This window comes from Furipterus horrens, unplaced genomic scaffold (genome assembly GCF_987537825.1).
Source record: "Furipterus horrens unplaced genomic scaffold, mFurHor1.1.pri manual_scaffold_2, whole genome shotgun sequence".
Classification (NCBI taxonomy): Eukaryota; Metazoa; Chordata; class Mammalia; order Chiroptera; family Furipteridae; genus Furipterus; species Furipterus horrens.
In genome coordinates, this window is record NW_028327172.1 from 156560488 (window position 1) to 156567000 (window position 6513).

A 6513-nucleotide genomic window follows, 5' to 3' on the forward strand; every position below is an offset into this window, starting at 1 on the left:
AAGTGGGAGCCCTCCAATTTTGTTGTTTTTCAACATTGCTTTGGCTATTTTGGGCTCCTTGCAATTCCATGTGAATTGAATGACCAGCTTTTCTATTTATGTCAAAAGGGTGATGAAATTTTGATTGAAATCGCATTGAATCTGTACTCATTTAGATAGTATTGATATCTCGATAATTTGTCTTCTGACCCATGAACACAGAATACCATTCTATTTATTTGGACATTTTAAATTTATTTCATCTGTTCTTTATAGTTTTCAGTGTACAAGACTTTCGTAACTTTCATATCCTTGGTTAAGTTTATTTCCAGTATTTAGTTCTTTGAGATGCTATTGAAATGGAATTGCTCTTTAATTTTCTTCATGGATTGTCACTGCTGGTGTATAGAGACACAACAGATTTTTGTATGTTGATCTTAGGACCTGCAAATTTGCTCATTTCATTTGTTGTTGCCACAAGTAGATCTGTGGTAGATTCTTTGAAAGATTATATATATCTATGGAATCATACCATCAGTGATATAATTTTACTTCTTCCTTTCTGATTTGGATGCCTTTTCTTTCTCTTCCTTGTCTAATTGCTCTGGCTGGAAGTTTAGTATAATATTGAATAGCGGTGGTGAAAATAGGAATCCTTGTTTTGTTCCTGATCCTGGTGGGAAAGATTTCAGTCCTTCAATATTGATTTTGTTGTTTTCTGTGGGGTTTTCATAGGTTACCTTTATTACGTTGAGAAAGTTCCTGTCCATTTATGGTTTTCTCAGTGTTTTTTTTTTAAAAACTCTATTTATGGTTTTCTCACTGTTTTGTTTTGTTTTTCAAATCATGAAAGAGCATTAGATTTTGTTCAGTGCCTTTTCTGTGTTTATTGAGGTGATCAATAATTAATTTCATTCCATTAGTGTCTATTGTATGGACTGATTTTCTTATATTGACCTTCTTGCATTCCTAGGATAAATCCTACTTGCTCACGGTATATAAGCCTTTTTGCATGCTTCAGATTCAGTTTGTTAGTATCTTGTTGAGAAGTGTTTCATCTACACTCATTAAAATGTATCCTGGCTATTATAATTTTTGGGGGAGGTGGGATGTGTGTCTTTATCTGACCTTAGTATAAAAAAACTGGTGATCTCATCAAATGAGTTAGGAAGGGTTCCCTTCTATTCTGTTTTGGAAGAATTTCAGAGATATTGGGGTTACTTCTTCCATGTTTAATTGTGTTCTTCAAGTCTTTTGTCCTTTCTTTCTTTTTATCCTATCCTCCCGTGAAATTTTTTTATTGCTTTTTAGAGAAAGACAGGAAAGGGGAGAGAGAGAGAGGCATTGATTGGTTGACATTTTGTACATGCATTGACCAAGAAATGGACCCACAACCTAGGTATGTGCCTTGACCAGTAATCAAACCCACAACCTTTCAGTTATGGGATGACGCTCCAGCCAACTGAGCCACCCTAGCCAGAGCTCAGGTCTTTTTTTTTTTTTTTTTTTTTTTTTTAATATAAGTGTTTACTGCTCCACATCATTTCTCACAACTGCTTTTTCTTCATCCCATTAGTTTAGGTGTGCTGTGTCTTCATTTTTCATGGTCTCTAAGCTCTTCCAGTGGATTTCAAACAGTTGTTTGAAGTCTTTGGTCTATTTTCTGAACTTTCTCAGGAATTTTTTCAGTCAGTATATTTTTTTCTGAATGGGCCATACTTTTTACATTTGCTAATGCCTTGTGATTTTCTTCTTGAAAATGGGATGTCTTACTATTATACTGTAACTTTGGAAATCAGATTTTCCCCTTGTCCAGGGTTTGACTGATTTTTTTGTGATGGTCGAAGGTTATAGTAGTCCATTTTCCAGGGGCTTGCTGAACTATTTTTAGAGAGGATGTATTTCTTGCTCTGCGTGGTCACTGAAGACTGCTCCTCAGCATATGTTCGGGTAGTGTTTGGACAGATCTTCTTGCATACCAGGAGTCAGAAAACGAGAGAGTACACCTGTTTTCAGTCTTTGAAGATTGGCTGTTAGGGCTGTCCCTCAGCACTTAGCCAGGTTTGCACTGAGCCCAGGGACCAGCCGAAAGTGAAAGCTTATTTCTTCAAAGGTAATTTTTGAGCAAGCATGTTACCTGAGGCATGCATGTGGCTTTCTAAATTCCCCAGATAGATGGGTGATTTTGAGTGCTCTAATTTCCCAATAAAAGCTCTCCCCCCAATTCCCCCCCCCCCCCAATGCATTTTGCCATCTGTTGTAGGCCTCAACCAGAATCTTTTGGTCCAGGCAGCTACGGGTTGTTGGCCAGCTTAATGGCTTCAAGCAATGCCTGTGTCTTTTCCAGCCATCAGGGAGCTCTCAGACAGCTTTAGAGCAGACCTACACAATAATTAGCAAATAGGTCTTGCTCTGCTTTCTCCAGACCTAAGGACCAGGATCCCACGCTGGGAATTGGGGAATGCAGTTTTCATGACTACAGCCAAGCTGGGGGGTGGGGAGTGGCCCAAGAGCAAGGGAAACCACCACAAAGCTTTCCTACCAATTTTAAGTAGCCTTTTAAAAAATTAATTGTTTGCTTGATTGCTGTGAACCTTTGACCATTTATAAAGTTCTAACAAAATACAGTTAATTTAAAAAAATTAGTGTTTAGTAGAAATGATTTTCATTTTATACTATTCTTGGAGATTGTTCCTGACAGGCTGCAGAACTGCTGCACTCTTTATTAAAAGTTTTTAAAATTTATTTTTTAATTACAGTTTACATACAATATTATATTAGTTTCACATAGTACAATATAGTGGTTGACTATATTCCCGATGCCATACCTCACATCCTCATGTTTATTTTTATAACTTTCAATTTCTACTTCCTAATCCCTTTCACCTTTTTCACCCATTCATTTGTTCCCACTTCCATCCAGTGACCATCAGTTTGTCCTCTATGAGTTTGTTTCTGTGGGTGAGATTGTAAATTGGCTCAGCTACTATGGAAAACAGTATGGAGCTTTCTTAAAAAATTCAAAATAGAACTACCATATGACACAACAATTCCACTTCTGGATATTTATCAGAAAAAAACTCCAAAAAAGATTTATGTTCCCTTATGTTCTCTGCAGCATTATTTGCAATAGCCAAGAATTAGAAGCAACCTAAGTATGCATCAGTAGATGACTGGATTAAGAAGGTGTGGTACACACACACACACACACACACACACACACACAGAGGAATATTACTCAGCCATAAAAAAGAATGAAATTTTGCCATGTTAGATACCATTTGATTTCACGTACATGTGGAATTTTTAAATAAGGAGAACAAACAAAACAGAAACAAAGTCAGGGTCCTGCTTGTTTTTCAATGTTTTTTTCTAGGGGAGATTGGAGCTGCCATGTTGCTGATGCCACTTCTCTGTTTTGGCTTTAAGGAATTGATTATGAAAGTGACTTGTGTGTCGAGCCATATCAGAATTAGAGCTGCTGAATTAAAATGACGTTTGAGTGAGTTTCCTAGAACTTAACTGGCTTTTTTCTATATTAGGTCTCCTCATTTTGTTGATGTGTCATTGCGTAGTTTGTCCCTCTGTTGTGACCTGGTAAGCCGGGTTTGCAGCACAGCAATAACTTACTGTAAGGATGCTTTAGAAAACTGTCTTGGTGATGTTGTCGCTACACTTATACTACAGCCCTTGCGGATGAGCAGATGGAGGTTCGGGAACAGGTTACTTTGTAAACCATCTTCAAACTGATATTTGAAATACATGTATTAAGTCTTTCTGGGAAGAGCTGAGTGCTTTATGTGTCACTCGTGTAATTCATAATTGCAGTGAAAGTATTTTTTGAAAAATGGTGGGAAAACATTCTCAATTAACTTTATTGTAAACATTCAGTTACTGAACACGTCATAACTTTGATCTAATGAAAAACCTGATAGTTTCTGTCTTTTAGGGTGAAATGTAGAGAGTTTGCACATGATGGCATGTGAGATATTCCTTAAATTAAATGCTTCAGTAATATTGGCATTTTTATACCTCAGTGCCCATTCTGTAGAAGCACTTTTAGCTGTTTGTTGAATTATTTGAAGGCATGGAACAGTAATAGCTGGGTACCTTAGAAATAACTGGAATATTTTATCTGAATTAGATAAAATTAGCAGAGTTGTTATAACTTATTACAATGTGTTTGGTTATTTTACTTTCAAATAGAATTAAGCCACCTCTCTCCTTTTGTTTTTTTCTTTTTAAACTATGTTTACGTATCAGACTTGTCAAAATACTTAGTGACAGGTAACAAGGATAATGGAAAGGTCCATATCATGATTAAACTTCTAGATTCTTTTCCTGATTGTTCTGTCTTTAAGGATTTACGTATTACTTAGCAGAAATTAAAACACAGTAGAGGAGGACCTTTTTCACTTTCGGAAGTAATAATTATTCCATCATCTTACTATTTTATATAGTACCTTTGTACCTTTTCCAAAGCTCTAAAGCTCTGAATGTGAAAACTGAATTTTTAAAAATGATTATGAGGAAAGAGCCCTAACCGGGTGGCTCAATTGACTGGGTATCGTCCCGCAAGGCAACAGGTTGCAGGTTCGATTCCTGGTCAGGACACATGCCTGGGTTGCAGGTTTGGTTCCCTGTCAGAGTGCATGCAAGAAGCAGCCAGTCGATGTTTCTCTCTCTCACTGATGTTTCTTTCCATCTCTTTTCCCCTCCCTTTCCCTCTCTCTAAAAATAAATACATAAAATCTTTAACAATGTATGATGGAAAGATAGCATGAGATCAGCTGTCTTAAATGAGAAGCTGAATCTTAATATACCCTCTTACATTGCAGTCAAGGTATAAATATCAAAGTTTCTTGATAAACATTTGAATTTAAATATTGAAGGGATGTGATATAATGTATGCTTGATTTTCACATGCATAAGATACATGAATATCTCCAAATTTCCATCTCATCCTTTGAGGAACAATTGAATGTTTGAGATAAATAGATATTTAACACTTTAAAGAGTTTTTGAAGTTTGAGTTCGGTTTTAACCTTTAGAAACTTCAAAATTATATTCAGGTAAATTTTTCTTATGAACCTTATTCTACCTTGAAAATTATAATCTGCATTTTGCTCTGTACCAACATGAAAATACAGGTAAGTACACGAAGACCTAAAACTAGAGTTACAGTACTAAATAAATAATAATTTGTGCTTTTCATTCATTGAGTATGCTATAACATTTAAAAATTCTATGTTGTCATGAGGGAGTCTATTAGAATTTAAATGAAAACATTGTAGGATTTGAAATGGAAGAAATAATTTACCTCTAACGTGTCTCATAGTAATAGTGAGATGAGTTGGTATTTATAAAAGGCACCGACTAATTGTTTTTTGAAGTTTATTTCGCAGACTTAAACCGAAACATGCCAAAAACCATTCCATCTTTAACTAATTTCTCTTTCAGGAAATTAACCACTTTCAGTCAGTATTTGGGATGCACTTCCAAGGATAAGCCATGAAGGACTGAAGGCTTTTTGAAGACGACTAGAACAGCATAAAGACCAGATGATGGAGCTTAAGAGATCATCACAGGGTACTACTTTTATTATATTTTGTTTGTTATTTATTAATTTTTAAAGTTTTGTATTTAAATAATTTTATTTTTTAGAGAGGGGAGAAGGCAGGGAGAAAGAGAGGGAGAGAAACATGATGTGAAAGAGAAACATCCTTTGGTTGCCCGTTGCAGGCACCCGAACCAGACAGAACCTGCAAGCTACACGTGTGCCCACTGCTTCTGGGGTAAAAGCCCCAGGCCTCTGGCGCACCCCTACCCGAGAATCTTTGCAAGTGCCTGCCCATTTTTTCCCCGACCCCTACTGGGAATTCCAACTGTATCCCAGCAACAGTCCCACCTGTCACTTCTTGGCTTTCGACTGTGTTGTTGGCTGCTGGAGAAGCTTTCTGGGATCCTGCTCTCTGAGAACAGATCTACCGGCCAGCCCTAAGGGCAATTGCCTGGGCAGATTCTGCCCCAACCCCTCATCCTGGGTACAGGGGAGCCAACACCGAGACCATAAGGCCGCTGACCCCCCGGTGGCCCCTGGTTGTCCAGGCACCTCCCTCTCCTCCGTGGCCATCCCGCAGGTGCCTCCCCCCGGGGCCTCCATGCTGGGTTCCCACATGCCTGAAACTGTGTTTGAGGATCCCTCAGGCCCTGTGGTTTTTCCTGGGGACCCTCCCTTCCCTTTGCAGGCGTAGCCACCAGTGGGCTTGTGTGGAGAACAGGGAAAACGTGGGTGAGCAGGAGGAAGACTTCACTGTCCCAGAGAGTCAGGCTGATGGCTCTGAGGAAGCACCGAAACCAGACGGAACCTGCAAGCTGCACATGTGCCCACTGCTTCTGGGGTGAAAGCTCCAAGCGTCTGTGCAGGCCGGTTTGTCAAAGCACAGGAGGTACCGATAATATTTCACATTTTTTTCTCACAGCATGGAGGAAATAAAAAGTAGACTTAAAAGGTAGCCATGCCGAGATTATTAC